Here is a 22,973-nt window from a genome sequence, read left to right on the forward strand (position 1 = left end):
AGAGTAAAATAAACACATATATATCATTAATCACAAAAAGAGAGAGGAGGAATTTAGTGTTAATCAATACAAGGGTTCTAAATAATTCAAAAACAAAGAGTTTAGTTATTCATAATTATTCACAAGCTATGAATACACAAAATAATTGGATCCATTACAGATTACAAGAAAGGAAAGGAAAAAAAATAGAAAAATCAAAGAAAAGGAGTCTTTGAAACTCCCTTCCCTTGCTTCAAACACTTCCCATGCCTAAGCACACCTAAGCTCCAAATGTATCTTAAAGTGAGAAGAATGCGTCTTGGGACAAGCTCATAACATATATGCATCCTACCCAAGAATTTTTTAGATAAATAAAATGAAGCATTTTGCTGACAATGGCAAAAGTCGCGAATGAAAATCAAGACTTTAGGATGATTTTGGCAATTTTTCACCGTTTTCATTGTTAATGAAATTTAGCCTTTATGCATTTGATTTCTTCATCTCAAAACCTTCCAAAAATATTAATAAAGGTCCAAAAATGCATATAATCAAACCTTAAACTAAAATAACACAAATTAGGCTCAAAAATATCAAATTAAAAATAAATGTGCAAACTTAAAGCAAGATACACATTTTCCTAATTTGGGCAACCAAAATACGCACAATTGTGTCAAAATATCATAGAAACTAATGAAAATATGCTCAAATGACATGAAAATTATAGAGATTAATAGCTTTCTACACCTCTCTTCTACCTCCCGACTTAGATTTCTCTTAGATTTTGGGCAAATGGGCTTTTAGTTGGAGAAGGGTGTGGCTTAAACCCTAAAGCTTTATGTATCTTTGGAAGCTTAATTTGAAGTTCTTTGTCTTGAATAAATGATTTGTTTGGTTGGGTTGTTGGTTTATGAGGTTTAAATGAATCCTAGCATGACACTACAAAAAAAATAGTATATTTCTCTTGGAATTATTATGAGAGAAAACATAGAAAAACTATGAGAAAAGAGATTTCTCTTGAATTTTCTCTCAAAAATTAATTGAGTTAACATTCGTAGAAATTTTTATTTTCTCTCAAACTATTCTGATAAAAACAATATCTCTTGGATTAATTCAAGCAAGATAAAATGTTTCTCATCGAATAATCTGAGAAATCTTGTCTCGGATTTATTCAAAACAAATATTCTTTCAAAATTTTCTATGAAAACTTTTTCTAGGAAATGTTTTGAGAGACATTCCTCACAGAATATATCAAGAGAAATTCCATGAGAAATTTAGATAACATATTAAAAATTAAATTTTATTCCCTTCCACATGTGAGCCACGTCATCTATCATGTGAGCATCCACATCATGCCTATATTTATTTTACAAATATATGTCTTACCTTGGAGTAAAATCCATGACCTTAGCTCCACCTTTAGTGTCCACCTTTTTGTAAGTTGAGCTACAATGAATTTGATGTCTTAAATTAATGAAATTAAATATATATTACTAAACCATACACTTTCATAAAGTTTATATTATTTTATTTTAATAAATTAATTTACAATATAGCATATTTTTAAATTATTTTAATTTATTTGACGTCAAAAAAAATTTCAAATTTTTTAATAATTTAATCGGTAATTTTATAATATATTATTTAATTTAACTTGATTTAAAATTAAAATATATTAATTTTTAAATATTATTTAATTTATATAGTTTATTTTTAATTTTTATTTTTTTCATTTTTAATTTTTAATTCTTTTAAAAATATTTTTATAAAATTATTTGATATAATTTATAATTATGTTTAAATTTTTATTTTTTTTAAAAAAAAACTTTTAGTAGTAACAGTTTATCCTCACTAAAGAGAAATTTTGACAAAATATTTTTTACTCAATAAGTGGCCAAATTGTTTTGCATGCAAAAGAGATAAAATTGTTTAGCAAGCCTATCAAAAATGTGAACTAAAGCAATATGCTTGCATGTTATTCTTGCAATCAATAAGACTACCTACAACTTAATATTGTTTATTACAGTCACTTAATTTTATATATTTTAAAACTAAATAAGTTATATTATATATATAATTACATAAATAATTTTTTTCAATTGGAAAAGTGAAATATAATGAAATTTAATTCTATAGATAAATTTTTAACAAAATTATATACTATAGACATCAATGGATGTATGATAAATTAATATTGATATTATTATATAAATCATAATCATACATATTATATAATACTTTAAGATAGATTCTCTCTCTATATATAAATAATTATTAGTTTATTAATACTATTTCATGTTTCTGACATCTACTCCTTATTGTTTTTTTATTGCATACAAGTATCTAATATAGGTTAGAGGAGTGATTCAAACTTTAGTTTCTCACATTGTAACATCAGACCAAACCTAATCCCTATTAGTGTCTACCCCTTCTTGTTTTACAATTAATTTTGTCATATTTTGGACCGTCTCATTCAATAATATACATAATATGAATATTGAATAAATAATATATATATATATATATATATATAATATCTATTTTACAATTTCTCTTAGAAAAATCTAAGAGAAATTTAAAATTTTCTCATCATAAATTTTGAGAGAAAGTTTCTCTCAAAAAGATTTGAGACAAATTTTAAAATTTCTCTCAAGTTATTTTAAAAAGAAAATTTTAAATAATTCAAGAAACACTTTTCTCTCTGCTTATTTCGAGAGAAACATTTCTCTCGACTTAATCTGAGAGAAATTCTCTTCAATTGGTTTGAGAGAAATTTTTTGAAAGTTCTCTCGACTTTTTTTGAAAGAATATTTCTCTCAATATTATTGGAGAGAACTCACTGAATTTCTCTCAAACTTTTTTGAGAGAAATCTTCTCTCAGACAAATTTAAGAGAAACTTAATGAGTTTTTATTTTTATTATTTTTATTATCAATTTTTTATTTTTGTCAAACATTTCTCACGGATTAAACTGAGAGAATATTTTCCCACCATGAAGCAAGTTTTTTCTCTCTAATTTTATCACATCATTCTCTTAGAATTTCTCTCTATTTGGGTTTCTGTGAGAAATTTCATGATTAATTTTTTAGAAGAGGCTTTCTAAGAAAAATTTTGAGAGAACTTCTCTCCAGTATTTATTCTAAGAGAAAATTTTGTAAGAAAATCACTGTTTTCTTGTGTGAATTTGGAGGGTGTTGAATTAAGTGAATGATTTAGCTTTGTAAGTACGAAAGGTAGATAATGTGAGTTAGTTGTATAGCTTCAATTAGCTTAATGATAGAAGTTAGAGGTTCTAGGTAGCTAAATTTAGTTAAATTTAGCTAACCAATACTTATGTTAAGCTAGAAAAATAAAATATAATGCTTAATATTGTAGTCTTTGTAGACCTTTGAGGTTGAAGGAACTATTGGAGTGCTTGAATTACTATGAGTAACCCTTGTGTGTTTAAAGGGTTGAGCTAACCTAATGATTTACACTATTTATTTAGTTGTTAAATTGTTTACAAGTTATTTGTGAAATTAAATATGTGATATTATATATTTGCATGATTTTAGAACTTGTAGAGTGGGGAAAGAAAAAAGATTTTTGAGAAAATGACATACATTTATTAAATGGGTTTTGACTAAAAGTTAAATGATAAAGTATGTTGATGATAATATGTGAAAGTCATGATAATTAAAGGGTGGAAGTTCATCCTAGGTGAAATAGTGTTTGAAATTTATATGGTCAATCTGACAACATAGGACATCTAGTGCATCAAAAATGTTATGAACTATTACCATAGAAAATTCAAGCAGTTATAGTATTTGCTCCTTAGCACCTGAGAGGGTGTGGCATTAGAGAAAACAACACCCCAATTATGTGTAATAGGGAGAGTCAGTAGTCTGGAAGTGGGTTAGAATTTCTTTGGCCAAGCAATTCTCCCGTAAAAGACAAGCTTGGGCCAGGCTATTTAAGTTTGGTAGTATTGTAGCCTACAAATTCAGTCGGAGATCGTTGTGGAGATTCGGATAGATAATATGATTATGCATGTAATATCATGATGCTATATATATTATACCATGTGTTTTATTATCCTGCTTTACACATTTGTTTCTAGTTTTACTTATTAATAGATAGCTATGAATTATCTTAGTTACTGGGACTTTGTGTCACCCCTTGGTTACTATTTTCTAGGTTCAGAGTCAGGCTGGGGCTGAGGAAAAGAGCCAGGTATCGAGTAGTAGGACATATACTTGTAATTCTTTAGTGTTTTATTTTGTGTATATGAATATAAGTATATAGTAGCCAACTAGAAATGTATATGCATTTTAGTTTCAAATTGTATGAGTAGATGTTGTGGGTATCTTAGCTTAGGATATATGTGCTTGTGATGTATGTGGCAAAAGGGTTGAGATATTAGTATAAGTGCATATTTATTATATTTGAATTGGTATGAAGTAAAGTATTTGGCCAAGGGGTAGATTATATATAAATATGAAATATGGTCTTGTCCCATAAGAATCTAGGCTTTTGAGTGACCAAATTTATTTTAAGATGTATGATTGTTATTATAACTATTTAATCAAGTATATTTTGGTCTATTGGGTGTGGTATAGGCCTTAGATATGGTCAATGGCATAAGTTTGTGGTAGGTGGTTGGATGCATGAAAATGACATAAAAGTGATCATTTGGCATCTAGGTATTTAATTTTCAAATAAGAAATTGGATTGGAGTAAAACTTATACTATTAGTTAGATTATTAAATAATTTTTTATAGGTACCTAAATCACTCCAATCAAATGTCGGATATGAAAATGGCTCATATTGGAAGTTCACAAGGTGAGCTATCATGACAACAAAATGTTGTCATGAATAGCCATATGCACCACAGTGCACGGTGACATGCCATATGATAAGCCATACAATTTGTACACTTTTTTAGATTTTCAAGGCCATTTACACATGCATATAGGTTAAAAATGCATTATATTGCAATCATAGTGAAAATGTGCCTAAGTATTGAGATTTCATGCACTAGGTGTATTTTGATCTAAAAATATACTTTTTCAAACTTTACATGTTAAGGAGTAGGATTATGTCTTTTCATGGGAGATAATTAGTGGTGCAATTAGTTTTGATTAATTTATTTTAGCTTGGGAGTTCTTAAGAAAAGACAACATTTAAGGTTGTCTCTCTAAAGGATTTTACTTTGGCCAAGTCTTGTGTTCTTGTGCATGCATCCACACACTTGATTATTGTGAGACCTTTTACTTTCACTTACCCTTAGTTATTTTTCCCATCTGATTAGAGTTAATATTCTGTACTTTATTTTATTATTTTATGTCACACATTAGATAAATTGATTATGCGATAAGATTTGACATAGCTGCAAGACACATGCAATTAGAAGACATAAGTCCAATGCACGTTCAATGTGACCAAATGACTAAAAAGAGGGGTAGTTTAGGCATGAATAAATAGATAAAGGTTTTGGAACATGTGATTAAATAGACAAGAATAAGAATTATCACCCTTCCCTCCAAATTGAGTCACACATTTGGCTACCACCTTGTACAATTGGAAGACCACAATTTTCATTCATTTTTTTTCATTTTCCAGCTCATTTAAGATGACTTTCAAGGCTATATTCAATCTCACTTCAATTTTCCCTCATTCATGCATTTCCTTTCATTTTCTCTCAAGTTTTACATTGTTCTTCAACTATAGCCCACAACCATCCTTGAATCTCTCATAATTCACATGCAAACCACCACAAGACACACACCATTCTTCTACTCTCACATTGTGCATCCTGTAACATCCTTAATTTTTAAAACTTGGAATTTAAAGTTTTAAAAATGGTAAATTAGTAAATTTGAGAATTTTTTAAATTAATGGTGTTAATGAACCACTAATAGATTTATTGGACCTTTGAAAAGCTTTAGAAGTGGATTAGGGTGAAGTTCGAGTTAACTGAGCCTAAGTGCAAGGCTAAAATTTGGTTTGTCACTATTGTGCGATCCGTAGAGGTGAACGCACCATACATCGTGGAAGATGTATAAAAGTTTGATTTAATCAAATGTGTTTTAGCATCAGAATCATAGGGAGAGAAAGAGAAAAAAAAAAGGAGAAGGGAGATGGAGGGAGTGCATTTCTCTACTAGGTCTTTTTCCTTTTGCTACTTTGGAGGTAATCTACACAAGATTAACACTTGGGTATGTCTTTAACTCTTCTTCCTCCTTCCTATCTAAATTTTAGTGAGCTTTGGGTATGGTAGGATGATAAATTCATCCTTCCTTAGGTTATGACTAAATCCATTATGTTCTTTAGGTCTATAGGGAGTTAATTTAAGCTTTTAAACCTTGGTTTGATAATTTTATAGTGATTTGAAATTTTGAGCTAGGGTTTAGACCAACCCTAAATTTAAATTTGAGTTTTGGGAGCAATGCGGGTAAAAATTTAGTGTTATCTAAGGTTATAGATGCTAAATAGGGCTAATGAAATGTGTTAGGAGTGTTGGTTATATTAAAGAAGAAATTTGAGTAGTGTGGGTGCCTTAATTTAGGCAAATTGTAAAAGTAATTATTAGTATTTGATCTTATAAATTAAATATTGATTGAACCTTTTAAGCTAGTAGAGGTTAAGGGTGTTGGTAATTGCCACAGTGACTCTTTTTGTGATAAAAAAATTGAGATAACTGCATAATATAATCTTTTTACTTGTTTGTTTGAATGGTTGTGAGTTTGCAAAAAAAAAAATTCTATTATTTAAAATTAGTGACGCTTTAACATGAAAGTTAATTTGTGATTTGGAAAACTATGTTGAGTGATACATAGATACATACATGTGTGTGTGTGCGCGCCTTTGAAAGATTGATTTTATGTCAACATTTATATATATTTTATAAAAATACATGTGAAGTTGATTATAAATTAATATACTAGTAATTCATTTGGAACTATTTATCATGTGTTGTGATTATATTTGATTGGAATGTATAAGCATGATCATTGTGAGAGGATGGGAGTTCACCATAAAGTAGTTGTATTGTTTGAAATCCATATGGCACATACTGGCATCCTCAAGGCCTTGGTGCTTAGTTTTCTTATTTGAAAGTCCTAGTACTATCCTTGTAATAGATTGAGCATATGACACCTCAAATATTTAAGACAGGAGGAATTTATAGTCCAAAAATGGGTGAAAGCACCTTTGGCCAAGCTGCCTCTCATAATTGGTGAGCTTGGGCTAGTTCAATCATATAGACTTAGTCCTGTTGAATTATTAGTCCACAAATTTAGTTGGAGGATATAAGGTGGAGTTTTGATCATATGTTATTTTAGATAAAATTATATGCTTATACTTGATATGTATTTGAAGTACTTATTTTATTTGCCATTTCACAAGCTCATATACTGTTTTAGCATATTTGTAGATAGATTAAATTATTTAGTTGCTGAGATGTTGTTCTCACCCCTATGGTTGCATTTTACAAGTGATCACTTTAATAAGGGTAAAGGAAAGGACACTGCCAAGAATTAAGAGCGCTATCGATTATATAGCTCTCTTCTTTTTATTTTTCATGTAACTATTAAAGATATATATATATATATATATATTTAAGCCAACATAGGACATATATTGTTTGAAGTTTACTTACATGAAATCTATAATATTATTTTTAGTGTATTTCGGCCTTGATTGTTGTAATTGTGATGGAAATGGTTGTGAGAAGTCCAAACACTAATGCAAGTGTCATTATTGTGGTAAATTTGTATTTATGGTTGGCCACAGAGTTATTGTGTGGAATTATCCATTTACTGGAATTATCCATTTACCCCTTGATTAATGTTAAATTAGGGATTGAATTGCCAATTTGGGTTTGAGATGTATATGTATGAATATAATTGATCTATCAAGTACTTTGTGGTCCATGTGAGTTGGTGAAAGTGGTTTCTAAGCTAATGGCAATTGGTTTGTGGATTTGAACACTTTTGGGGTGAAAAATTAACTTTTTATACTCGAGTGTTCAATTTATAAGTGATAATGTGTTTTGTTGTAAAACTAGTGCCAATAGTTAGGCGGCTTGATTAGTTACATGTGGACTCTTGAATCACTTAAATCAAACATTGAATGGCAAAATGAAGCACTCCAAAAGTTGGCCCTGAAGTGCTATCATGACAACAAGGGTGTATCATCAAGCATGGTATAGTGAGGGGATTTCCCCTTCTGTGCCATCTCCCACGACAAATGTCCAATTTTCCCTTATTTGATGCTTGTTCTTGATAATTTCCTTTGCCATGCTTCTGTATCCTCTTTATTGATGTTTTAAAATTCTATTTAAGCTCAAACACTTTCTAAAAAAGGTTTTACTCAGGATCTCAATTTTAACTACTTTGAATTTTAACGCTTGTCTATTATGATAACCTAATATAAGCATTTACTCAATCTTGATTATCATGATAGTGTTGTATTGTATGTTTTGGTAATGTCAAGAAAGACATTACATGTCCCATCCCTACCATTTTCCTCAAGTTGCAAGGCTTCAATTCTCTATTTATATGGCAACCATATTTGGCTACTTCAAACTTCTGAAGAAATTCATGGAGATAAAGATGAAAGGCAAGGCATCTTAAGGGAATCTTAAAGGGAGAAAGATGAAGGATGAATCATGAGCTTCACTTGGCTAAGCTTTTCTATTTCCTAGCTCTTCTCTTTTGATTTGATGATTAGATACATTAATTTAGGTTTTGATCATCGTGGCTATGTAATTCTAGTTTGTATTTAGTTCTTGTGTAAAAAGAAGAAGCTTGTGACATTAAATTCTCTCTTGTTTGCCTTGGTTGAATTTTGGCCACCTTATGTTTAATACTTATTCTTGTATTTCTCATTTGGTGAATGGCTTGCATTGATTTTACATAGTCTTATGAGATTGTTGCTTGTCACTTCAATAGCTTTACATAATCTTGTGACTGTTACTTTTACACAAATGGTTGATACACTTAAGGGTGGAAATTAATTGTCACACTTGTCCAACACTTGAAACCAATACTAGGAAAATCACCTGATGACTTTAGTTTAAGACTTAGGGAATTGAACTAGCTAAGTTAATTGGCTTGCTTCTTAAGTCAGAATCATTTGGGTCAAGAGGAGAAGAAAGCACTACATATTTTAAATCATCAAGAAGACAAAGATTCCTTCATTAACCAAACTCTAAGATTCCAACTCTTTAAAGAGAATTACCATTTCAATCACTTTAGCCTAGATTTTTTTGCTTATTTAGTAGGTAATTAGAAAATCAACCTCAAACACCTAGGTGACTTATTTACTAGATAACTTCATTAATTGAATTAAGAAACTTCTAGAGAGAGGACCTAGGGTTAACCTTTTGCTACAATAGGGTTGATTCTAGTAACTATTTTGAGAGCTGTGCAACCAACTCTGTAACATTTGCCTTGAGTGTTATCCAAAAATTACATAATTCAAATAAACTAAGTGTGGTTAACGAGTTGATCCTCTAACCAACTTAAGAAATAAATTATTTAAAACCTAAAAAAAATTATAGGTTCTACCTATAGCGCACGGAAGCAAGCTAGACAAAAGTGAAATAAAAAGATGCTGTCATGACAGCATTAAATTGCTACCATGACAGCCCTCCTGGACCAACTTTCGGGAGGCACCATTCCGCCATTGACCTCTGATCGAAGTTATTTTAAAGCTCACATGTCACATTCAAAGGGTATTATAACTGTACCAAATTTTAAAAAGATCCAACTGTCGAATTAAAAATTAGACATGTTAAAAGATTGCTCATTTTTGTTGCCATGATAGTACCTCCAGACTAACTTTTGGGGTGCATCATTTCATCATCCAACCTCTGATGGGAGCGATTCCAAAGTCCACATGTCACTTTTAAATAGTAATATTAGCATACCAAATTTTGAAAAGATTCAATGGATGGATTGAGTTTTGTACATATTGCAACATTATTAATTATTGCTGTCATGACAGCACTTTTGCTGTCATGACAGCTCCTCTAAATCAAATTCTAGAATGCGCCGTTTCTCCATCCAATATCCGATGATATGATTCTAAAGCCCACATGAAGCTTATAAAAGATTTTACTTGTGACCCAAATTTTAAAGAAATCCAACGGTCGGATTAAGATTTGCACACCTGGATGTAAAAGTGCAGTTTTTTTATAAAAACCATTTTCAAAATTGTCCAAATCTCATCATAATGGTCACAAACTTGTGGGAACACTTTGGACATGTCAAATAGGACTAAAAACACTTGATAGAACATTTAAATGATTAAAAAACCTTTTCTACTAAAATTTGACCACCCGAGTGCCATTTCTCAAAATGAACCCTAAACTCCTAAAATGCACAAATCACACAAGAGTGGCCAAAAACTATTTTAAATATCATATACACATGTGAATACACACGCTAAATATTTTCACTTGGCTCAAAGATCTCTGTGGGGCCTACGCACCCACTCTCTCTATCCAAGGTATATGTTTGCCCATAGCACACCATTTGCAATGCAACCACTTTATATTTGCTTGTGGAACCATATATATATTAAAATAAATATTTTCTTGTAGTGAAAACTTGATCTACTAAATAAATTCATCAAAACCACACACTATAGCCAAGTTTTCTAGCCACAAATCTACAAGCAAATAAAAATTCATACACAAGCCATACAATCCACACATACTCACACACATATACATAATCATATACTACTGGCACCCTAATCCTAAATACATTACAATAGATTTGCTTAAAAGAAAGGGGTTGTAGTTCTTTGCAATTCACAAACAACCCCTAGCTCTGCTCCTTTCCCCGTCCTATACTAGTTTCTTTGCCTGGACCTAGAATATTGAAAAGAAAGGGGTGAGACAACCACATTCTTAGTAACAAAGAAATCTACATTGATTATTACAAAGTAAGCTATAATCAAATAAACGAATAATAAATGCAACATAGTATATAATTTAGCCATTTAAAATGCATGAATGCATAACGTAGGCCGGTATGGCCTTTCATGACTAACAGAATGACCCTTAGCACTCTTTAACTTGCAAGTAAATCTTATACCTATATGTACTTCCATAGGCACAAAACATAATCTAAGACATGATCTAATCCACCGAATCGCCTATGCCCCTTTAACGTGAATCCTGAGCAGTCAAAACTAACTCCCTCCTAGAGCCAACCCGACTTACTCTCCATATGAGGGCTACCTTGGCCTATACACTCAACCTCACAGTTCATATGTCGGATTCCCTCTCCCACTGAGAGGTGTCGAACACTCAATACACTAACCACTTTAGTACACTGAGCTCACAATACGTAAAGCAACACTGAGTATTGGCAATGTGCCATAAAATATCAAAAGTCCACATCTTCTCATTAGTGAACTCCCACCGAGATCATGCCTTTTATTCGTGTCTACCTTTCTCGAGTATTAACCACTTCAACACTCTAAGGTGGTATAATATTTATAAATCTCTCTTAAACGGTTCCTTAGCCTATCTAAGGTACCTTACTTAGTTACACTTCTTTAAGTGCAACTTCTATTCTTTATAATTACCATATATGTAAACAAATCTCGTTTCCATAAAAGTATTGTTGTTAAACAATTAGAAAACATATTTGCACTATAATTAAAGAAGTACCCCATAACCCCTTATAAAGCACATTTAATCTTTTAAAACATATAATGCATGATAGTTGGTAATATTTATTCAAAAATAGCTAAAACAAAGTAATAAGAAATATAAATTCCTCTGTTACCTCAACCCTTTGATACCAAAAGGGTTCCTCTTGTACAAAATAGGACTCGGCTTGTTTCTTAACTTCCGAACAAATTTCACCAACAATCCCTACAACATATAAGTGATCCACATCACTTATTATGACAAATAACATTAATGAAGACTATAACTCATATCACACAACTTGGGTTAATAAGTCATAATCCATTCTAATAGTCCATATATTAAACCAACCATTCACATAGTATCACTTAACCACCAAAACCATTTATTAGCCATCACTAGGCTAATTTCCAATTTATATAATTTTTAATTAATTAAAAGCCTTCACTTAGTGTCACCAACTTTCACCATTAGCCCTTATAATGAAAACCAAACCTTAATTTAAATCTTATTGGGCTCAAATGGAAAAATTATAACTAAATCAATAGACTTAAATATTTGAAGAGCAAAACCCAACCTCTTGGAGTTTGATTTGTGCCCAAAACACCTCTTTTTATCCAATTATCCACTCAAAACATTAGAATACCATATAGAAACTCAAAACATCCTCCCTAGGATCCAAAGAAATAAAAGCTTACAAAAATAAAGCCTTTGGGATCAAAATCTAGAAATTCTCTCTTCTAAAAATTGAAGAAAAACAAGAGGGAAGGAAGAGGATTGAAGTAGGGAGTTTACCTATCGTGTAGCCGAGCTCGCAACGGTCGCAAAGCCTCCTCAATTCAAGCCTAACTCTCTCTCTCTTTCTCTTCTCTTCTTCCTCTCTCCCTCTCGTGCGTTTCCTTCTTTTCCTTGTTTCCTTTTCTGCATTTATGCGTCTGTTTTTCCTCTTAAATTGCTTATATTAGACTTTGGAGAAAATTACAATAAAGGGCCCAACATTTTTTATTATAACACAAAAGCTCAGGTCAATTTTGGTAATTTTTTTCATAGTTAAAAATCAAATAAAACCAAACTTTTGCTGAGAAAAATTTAAACTCTAGACCTCTATCAAATTATTCTAAATTTTAATTTAATTATAGATATTTTATTTTATTTTTTTAAAATAAATCTGAGTCTTAAAATTTTTGAGATGTTACAAACTTCAATCAAAATTTGGCACTTTTGTCAAGGAGTGTGATAGATTTGATTGTGAGATTATTTTAGTACTTAATTTGCATTTTAAATACTTTTTAGTTGCTGGAATTTTCTGGGCAGATTTCAAAAAGTGAAAAAAAAAGTTTGTATTGATTTTTCTAGTGTCTTTTGTGTGCTTGTTTAACTTTAGTCTTGTATACTTAGATGTTAGAATTTGTTTGTGTGCATTTTCCATAATTTTATGTTCTTAAATTGAATTTTAATTGATTTTTTTTCTTGCTGGATAGAGCTGGAAGTTTTGGTATCTTTAGTATTTTTCACTTGTTTTTGTGTTTTTTGTGTTGTTTCTTTGCTTTCTTGCATTTTAGTGTTAATTGCATGTTGTTATTGACTGTTTTGAATTGCATTTATTCATGACTCATAGGAAAAATATATCATTTGTTAAGTTAGATCCAGAAAATAAAATGTTTTAGAGGTTAAAAAGTTACAACTCATACTTGATTCATATTTGGTAGTTAACTCAACAATGAAAGCTCGAATAGGGCATGGGCATGAGCATGAACATGAGCATTTGCATGAGGGCTGTGGGAACATAAATGGAAATCAAGAGCATTTACATGATGATGGTCACATTAATCATGAATTTATTGGCTTTCATAATCCCAGAGAGGAAAGAAGCATAGGTAACTTACTCAACCTAATTGACATGGCAACTCTTATGGCTTGTATGTTCTTCCACCTAATGTTGAATTTGAACTGAAACCTTCATTGATTAATTCATTGCCAAAATTTCATGGGCTTTTAGGTGAAGATTGGCATAAATTCTTGCATATCCTTTACTTAGTTTGTAATACTATAAAGCCTTTACATGTAAATGTTGAAGAAGTTCGAGCTAAAGGTTTTGTTTTTCCTCTTGAAAGTTTGGCAAAGGACCCATCCTATCTAAAAGTGAGAACTTAGGCTAAATTGAGAATATTGTTTTTGGATAAATTTTTGCAAAACTTTAAGGTTACTAACCTAAGGAAGTAAATTTATGGAGTTCAACAAGGAGAAGATGAATCACTATATGAATATTACATAAGATTTTAAGGACTCCTAGCTAAGTGTCCTTGTACAATACTTCCAAGGAACAAGGTTAGCATAGATGCTACAAGTGGTGGATGCTTGATAGACTTCTTTGAAGGTTTAGGAACTAATTAACAAGATGGCTTCAAGTGGTAGTCAATATTCCACAAGAGATAAGAGGAACATCAATTCAACCACTTCACATTTGTTTGATGAATCTCATGTTGATCTTATTGTTGCCAAGAAAGGAAGATGCTAGCCCTACAAATCTCACAAGTAAGCAATGTAAGTATTTCTTAAGTCCTTGTTCCTTGTTCCTATACTTTTTGTGACTCACCAATACATGTTAAAAGCAATTGTCCAATTAAATATGAGCAAGTAAATGCTATCTATAATGGAAGACAAGCATTTAGTAGAAGGTAAGGTCAAGGTGTTTATTTAACACTTATAACTCCTCATTTGCACCCTAATTTTTCATATTCCAATCCAAATGTAGCATTGTAAGAGAATCCACAAAGAGGAATGGTACAGAAACCCAAACGAAAAGAGAAATTTTAATTTTATTTCAAGACTAATTGAATCAAACAGCAAAGCTGATGGTCCTATTTATACTGCTAGGATTCTGAACGAAACATATGAGCAAAGAGGAAGCTACAAATATAAATGCTAGATGTTTTACAAACATAAGGCTTAATGAAGGTGTGAACTAAAACAACACTTGCCGCTTTTGTTTTTGTAACTATGCTTTCATTTCAAGGAGCTTTCCAAAACTTCTAAGGTTATAACACTCAGCCATAATTTTTTTCAAGGTAGTAGTTTTCAAAGCTGCAATCACAATGGTAACAATCTTGTACCTTCTTCTCCTTCCTATACTAATAAGAGAATTGTGCCTATTGAATCTAGTTATAATTCTTCCAATGATGTGGAATTATTGAGTAAGAAATTGGGAGATGGCCAAGGGTTGACCATTTGCTACATTAAGATTAATTCTAGTAACTATTTTGAGAGGTGTGCGACCAACTTTAATCACCGTGGCATATGGCATAAAGCTAGATGTTAGGTCTTTATATCGTAATTCACTGCATATGTAATACAATCCACGACATACATACTACAATGGGAAAAAATGACCTTTCTGTCCTTGTTTTCTTAAGTGATGTGATTTTATGTGTTTTCATGCTTCTAATGCTTTTAAAAACTTATTAGTTTGAACTCAAACTATAACATCTCAAAAATTTAACCCTGAGGCTAAATGAGGATAATTAAGTAAATTAATACGTTATCTAGTTAGAGAGGGTTATTTAATTTATGAGAAGTACTGATTATTAAATTAGTTATTGTCATATGATTGTTAATATAGTGACAATAAGCATCATGGCATAATTTTAAAAGTTATAATGTTTTGGTAATACTAGCATAAATTATATGTGAATAATTGTGATTTGTATGTTTATGCACCATATATGTGTGTTAAACATTGATTGACTTGCATTTGAATAGAATAAATATAATTGAGTTATTAAGTAGTTATACTCACCCTTGTCTCTTAACAGTACAGGCTCTAGCTTGGGTACGGATAAAGGGAAGATATGGGAAACCAAGAAGGGTATGGCTTCCCTAATTTTTTAAAACTTTTTTTATATTATATAAATATTATATACTTCTGATTCCCTCAAATTTATGAAAACTTTGTAGCATGTATGTTTTTAGAACTTTTGACCCCTTTTATTCTTAAATGTTGGCTCTGCCTTTGACAACAGTTTGCTGTGAAGGTACAAGCCTTCGGCTCCAAGCGGTACGATTCTTCTTCCGAATCGATCCTCATACCTATCGTTGATGTGAGTCTCCTCTTATCTTCAGAACAAGAGCTTCTCAAGCTTAGATCTGCTCTTGCCTCTTCTGGATGCTTCCAGGTGCCATGTCTTTCCTCTATCAACACTCAATTTTTACCACTCGATCGCTTAATATATCTGTTGTTCTCTTCAATCTTTTGGACTAGATTTTTCTGATGAATAAGGTTAACAATACTAGTCAATCCCACTTCAACCGTCAATTTTGCTGTGTTATTAAGGTGTTTTCAAATATTGATTACTAGAAGCCATAAAATAACTAAAATCATGCACCGTCTGATTTCGCAGCTGTGAATAATGATTGCTTTAGTGAGTATATTAAATAGGATCGATTCTCTTCATGCATTTTCTAAGTTGTGACTTTCACCTCATGAGATATGATCATGAAGTTGCTGAATGTTCAAGTGCAGATTAACTGTCTGATGCGTTTCATTTCTTTCTTTTAATTTCCAGATCCTAACCCCCAAACCGTGAGATTTACTTTCTTTTTGGTGTCTGGAGAAAGTAATTAATGCCCATGTTAATGCGAGAATCTGATTAATGGTAAAATTACTTGAGACTTCACTAACAATTTAAAGTAGATAAGTGGTTCCTAATAAAGGCATTATTAGGACAAGAAGATATGATAGGTTCTGTATGCTTTACACGTTTCAAGCACACAAGATCTTTGAGGATGACGTGTTCCCAAAAAAAAAAAAAACAGAATAACATTGATAATAAATCTTCTCTCGGCAATTTTTGGACTACATTCATAAAATCAATGCCTTAAGTTTTTTAATTAAGATGTAATATCATGCTTATTTATATGTGTCCTCTGTGCTGTCCTCCCTTCTGAGAAACTTGGTATCAAAGCCTAATTCTGCAAGGGATCTAGTATAAAGATGATGAAAAAGGTTTAGGAAGTCCATAAGTATTATTCGACTGAACTATATAGACAACAATGGTGGACTCACACGCTAGAGATTATTTGGATGTCATACATACTTATACGTGTGAACCGTTGGTTTTCTCTTCTATCAACATCACCAACTTCTTATGATGTTACTAAATTTTACTGACAGGCAGCAGGTCATCGAATGTCATGCTCATTTCTCGAGAAGGTACTTGAAGTTGCAAAGCAGTTTTTTGCACTCTCAGTTGAAGAGAAGGAAAAGTATGGAAGAGCTGTGAATCAATATGAAGGGTATGGTAATGACAGTCCAAGATTGGTGTTATCGCCCTATTTCTTTAAGTGCTTCCAGCAAACAAAAGAAGGTTTGCTGTGTGGCCTGAAAATCCTGCTGATTTCAGGTATATTACTTCAAAAAGGAAAGAATGAAAAAAATATATATATCAACATTCACTATAGTATAATCGGCATAGTCATAGATTTTCGAATTCGGAAAAGTAAGCAAATTAATTTTGGCTAAATAATAGTTTACCCATCCTTTGATTTTTTCCCCCTTGTTTGATCTTTTACTATGTTCTATTTTTTGTATATCACTTAGCTACTTTTTTAAAATTTTCACTCAAATTATGACAAAGCTATCTATGTAAAACTTAAATTCAATGATGAGTAGTTTAAAAAAATGTGAACAATTTTTTTTAATTAAAGCTTGATCTACCTTTACTTCGAACATTTCATAATATTCTGAGTTTATTACCGAGATTAATTAATGATAACATCTTATTGTTCAATGTTGACCATTCTCAAGTGAGTTATATTAATTTTGGGCCAAAACTAATGAGGAAATCTCCATTTCAAGTGTAAGATTGGAATGAAATACGCCCGGGGGGGGGGGGGAGTAACAATAGAAATGAGAATCTCTTTTTATTATTGTAGGATAAAAAATCATAAAAATGATAGCTACGTTTAAGTAGTGATCATAGAGGTATTGCAAACATTGTATACCTTAATTTTTGTGCAATACAAAGGAAATCATTTTCCATTATACATGCAAAGCAGGACAGACGATGTATTATTACTAGAAAGATTTCTTTAAACAATCAACTATGTTGACTTAGGGTCCTTTTGATTGCTAGAAATGGATTCGAAAAAATAAAGCAAAAATAAATGATTAAAATGTGGATATGAAAGATAAATCAATCATGTTCATAAGAGATAAAGAGTAATTTAATTCATAAAGTTGTGAGTCATGATTCATGAAATTTGTGTGGTATATGATATAAGGTTTTATCATGCTTATCATAAGGGGAGGATAATGGAAAAAATTCATTTAAGATTCCTTGACTGCATTTAATGAAAAAGAAGAATCCTTAAATTCTGAAAATTCACTTTAAACCAAAGATATTGAAGTGAAATTAAAATACAAAGTAAAATTATCTCATTATTCCTTATCCCCTTTGATTCTTTACTGAAGTTGTTCATTAACTTTAAGGAATTATCTGTGCCATTATTGAATTTTAATTTTATTCTAAGTGTTTTGATTGTAGTAAAACAAGTTGTTTATTGACTTTCTAGAGTTGTTTTTATCATTACTAAATTTTGATGTGATTTCAAATATTATAATCATAGTAAAATGAATTGTTCATTGATCTAGAGGAGTTGTTTGTGTCATTACTAAACAACATTATGTAGGGAAATGAACAATTACTTATAAGTTAATGAACAACTTCAATAGTGGATTAGAGAAAATGAGGGATAATGAGGTAATTTTATTCTGCATTTTAGTTTCACTTGAACACCCTGATTTGAAGTGAATTTTTAGAGTTTAAAGAGCATTTTTTTTAATAAAGTGTAGTTAAAAGGTTTTAAATGAAATTTTTTCAGATGATAATTTAGTTTATTTTTTATTTCAATTTTTTAATCTATTTCATTATCATCATTTTTAACAACCAAAAGGATACTTACTTGGTTGTGTGGCTAAATAATGCAGGGAGAGATTAGAGGAGTTTTCTATTAAAGCAAAGGCAATGGTGGATCAACTGTTGAGAAGCATGGCAAAGTCATTGAAGGTGGAAGAGAACAGCTTCTTGAAGCAGTTTGGGGACATTGCAATGATGCAGGCAAGGTTCGACTTCTACCCTCCATGCAGCAGACCTGATATGGTTTATCGCGTGAAGCCTAGGAAGAAATATAAAAAAAATAATTAAAGATATTATAAGAATGTTATAGATTTAAAGATCGAAAATATTTTACTTTCATATTAATTATATATATTTTATTTTAATTTGAATTATTGTTATCTTTTAATATTTATTATTATCTTTTCAATTATTATTATCTTTTTATTTAATTTTAGAATATCTATGATTTTCATGCATTTATTTCTGAGGTTGAGTTGAGGCTTATAAATAACACCTTAACTCATTTGATTTGTATGTATATTTAATTGAATAAGAATTACTATTATTTCTGAATTTTCTCTTCTCTCTATTCTTTCTATTAATCCCTTTCTTTCTTTTCTATATTTTGTCCCCATACTCCTTTCCCATTCTACATCAATTAGCATCAAAGCTAAGATTCTCATTCCGCTTCTAATACCAAACCCTTTTTTAGTACCAAAAATTATCATACGAAAAGGCTTTGAGAGATAAGTTTATAACTTAAGATTCTTTAAGTTACTCGGTAAGGTTCTTCGATCCTAAATTTTAGGCCTCTTGTTATTTGTCTCCTTTCCTTATTTCTTTTTTCAATTATTCTTGTTTGTTTCTATTTTCCTTCACTTTAAACCATTCTACCATATTTTCTTTTGATATTATTTTTTTTCATATTTCATTTCCTTCCTTTATTTATTTTATTTTTCCTTTCCTTCATTCACTCATTTGCTTTTTCCTTTAATTTAACCCTTAAAAAAATCCATCCTATAAATAGTTATCTACCCTAGGCTAGTGGAAGTTTCTATCTATTTCCTTGAGGGATTTTCAGGCCCCCAGAGGTCACTGTGAAGACTTCATTTAGGCTATTATTTATTTAGCATTTTTGATCCCTAAGGAATTTTTGAGTTCTCAAAGGGTTAGAATTGTTGAATAGGGTCTTTACCTTTTAGGTAAGGGCAACTTGAAAACTTTTTCTCAAATAGGATATTAGAGCCTCTCAATCAAAAAAAAAAATCACCTTTCATTGCCTACAATCACCCAAAAAAACCACATTCAATCGTGATGTTATGGTCTCATTTAAATGCTGATATGATTATATTGATCATCATTAATATAATTATCATTGTCAATATGATTATGTTGACCATCATTGCTATGATTATATCAATCATCATTAATGTCACTATCAATATGATTTGGTGGATCAATCAAGCTTGGATTTTATATGTTCACGCCTTGAACTTGTGAGAGAGAAAATTGATAACCTCCAAACCTCCATTCAATCCACATTAAAAGAAGGAAATTGCTATTAAGTTGAGAAAGAGAAGTTATATCAAAAGAAAATAACTCCTAATTCTCTTGATAGTATCTTAAAACTTAAAGACCCTAATATTTTGATTTCTGAAGGAGATGATATGCATAACCAAGACCATTTACCTATATTAGTGGTGCTAGAGAGTAATATCATTGTTGATTTTGAGATTGAGGCATGTGATGACATAGAAATTAAAGAAGTCTGGTCAAATCATATTGAAGTTTTGGCTCCTATCCTAGATATAAGCATTGTTGAGACTCAAGAGGAAACTCTTAATCAAGAAGAAGAGAAATTATGGAAGCAGATTCTATGCATGGTAGTTGAAAATTTTGAGACAATTAATAATGGTATCCAATTAAAACCAGCTCCTACTCTATCTAATTCATCTACTATACCCTCTAATGTTGATGTTATTGCAAATATGGAAGCACATAATGTTTGTGAACCATATGGTCTCCTCTAATAGTATCTTATTCGTTGGAAAGGATTTCCAAATTTGTATGTTATGCTTTTACATGTTCAAATTATTTACTATTCACTTGATGCCATTTATTGGTATCTGATTTGTTAGAAAGGGTTTTCAAATATTGACACAACTTGAAATCTCTCAATCCCATCATACTTCCAGAGCATATTCACAATTTTACTCTTCGGAGGAGAGTTCTTCAAGTAGGAGAGAACTGATGGGAAGAAATAGAAAAAGAAATAATTAAATATATTACAAGGATATTATAGATTTGAAAATTGAAGATATTTTGCCCTCATATTAATTACGTATTTTTTATTTTAATTTAAATTATTGTTATCTTTCAATATTTATTATTATCTTTTCAGTTATTATTATCTTTTTATTTAATTTTAGAATATCTATAGTTTTAATGCATTTATTTCTAGGGTTAAGTTGAGGCCTATAAATAACACTTCAACTCATTTGATTTGGACGCACATTTAATTAAATAAAGATTACTATTATCTTGCATCTTCTCTGAGTTTTCTCTTCTCTCTATTCTCTCTACTGATCCCTTTTTTTTTTTTTTTCCTATATTCTCTCCCCTGTTCCTTTCCCGTTCTGCATCAGCCTCACACTGATGGATCAGAAATCACAGTTCCGTTGCAAGACACTCAAGTCGAAGGCCTTCAAGTTCTGATCCATGACGCTTGGATCAATGTCCCCACAATACCTGATGCTCTTGTCGTCAATCTCGGCGATCAAATGCAGGTGCGTACATTCTATGCTTTTATAACTCGTAAGGTCCTTATTTAAGGGGAAAACAAATTCAAGTAGGCCTTGAGGCTCAAAACGTCCTTAAAAATTCTCGTGGTTTACTCACTAATGATAATCCTCCATCGCATATTTGCTAATTGGATTGACCCACCATTGTTTCAAGGGCCGGAAGAAACAATCAAATTGGTTAGACTATCGACTCAAGCTGATAATGCATTGGCTTAAGCTAAACAAATTCATTTCCATGGTTGATTCGAGCTGGACGGAAATTGAGCCTTTATGGAGCTGGAAATTGAAACAGTTTTGACGTTTCGAAATATATTATTAAAAAATGCAGAAAAAATTTAAAAAATTAAAAAAATTAGACCCTATTAAAAATCAATTTCATTTTTAGACTCTTCATGTGTATATATGATTTGGGATCATTTTTTGAAGATATTGATCGTTATAAATATAAATGTAGTTATTATTGTATTTACTCATACTTGAATACTTAATTTATCCAAGATCCACCTATGTAATATATTTAACAAGTTTTAAAATTATGATTTACTCCCTCTAGTTTAAATTATAAGACTTTTTTTTCCCAATTCATCTTAGTTCAAAATATAAGAGACTTAATAGACTTTGAATTTTTTTTCTATTTTACCCTTGTATTTATTAACTTGATTTGTTATATAACCTAATTGATTTGTAAATAAGATCTCGCTTTCTCATATTATAATATTTTATTAAAAAATATTATTTTTCTATTTAATTTATTATTGACAGTTGAAAAAAAAGCAAAAGAAAAATTTATAATATTTACAACGTAAAATAAGGATACAATCAAATTTTATTAATATTTAAATTATAATTAAAAATATCTCATATTTTGATCAAGAAGGAGTATAACATTATAAAAGTTTTTTTAAAACATTTAATTAATTTTCTTAATCTCATAAAAGTAGTCAACAAATTCTCATAAAAAAAGAAACAAGAGGAAGCATTGTTTCTCAAAAAGCATTTAAGCAAATGAGAAATTAGATTGTTTCTGTAAATAATCCACCAGACGTTCTTAGATGATTACACCAGATGTATCTGTTGTTGCAGATAATGAGCAATGGAATTTTCAAGAGCCCAATGCACAGGGTTTTAACAAACAAGGAGAAGCTGAGGATGTCAGTGGCCATGTTTAATGGCCCAGATCCAGATGCAGAAATAGGACCTGTGGAAGACCTAATTGATGAGACAAGCCAAGAATGTACAGAAATGTCAAGAATTATGGTGTCATAAATTACCAGTGCTGTCAGGAAGGTACGGTAGCACTTGAGCGTCGAGACCGTGAGAGTTGGCACATAATTAAATCAGAAATGAGACTCTGTTTTACATACAAATCACTGTAAATAAGACCCATTTGTTTGGAACAGGATAGCCTACCCGTTTCTTATACCAAATATGCTCCTTATATACGTGTGTGAGAGAATTTAAAAAAAGTATTACTTTTTTATTTAAAAATATAAAATATTTTTAATTAAATTTTACTTTTTAATAAAGTAATTATTTACTTTTCAACTAATCCTATCTTTTTATAGTTATTCCTATTAAACATCTTATAATAAATATAAAGTTATTTATCAATAAGAATACTTAAAAAAAAGACAATAATTACACTTTAAA

General features: G+C 30.7%; 1 pseudogene; it reads left to right on the top strand.

The window, feature by feature from the left end:
• Positions 1-13,346: 13,346 nt before the first annotated feature.
• On the top strand, positions 13,347-22,699 carry LOC129308890 (jasmonate-induced oxygenase 4-like; annotated as a pseudogene).
• The last annotated feature ends 274 nt before the right edge of the window (positions 22,700-22,973 follow it).

The sequence above is a fragment of the Prosopis cineraria genome, unplaced genomic scaffold, assembly GCF_029017545.1.
Source record: "Prosopis cineraria cultivar Desert tree isolate PC_DT_omini unplaced genomic scaffold, ASM2901754v1 PC4, whole genome shotgun sequence".
NCBI lineage: Eukaryota > Viridiplantae > Streptophyta > Magnoliopsida > Fabales > Fabaceae > Prosopis > Prosopis cineraria.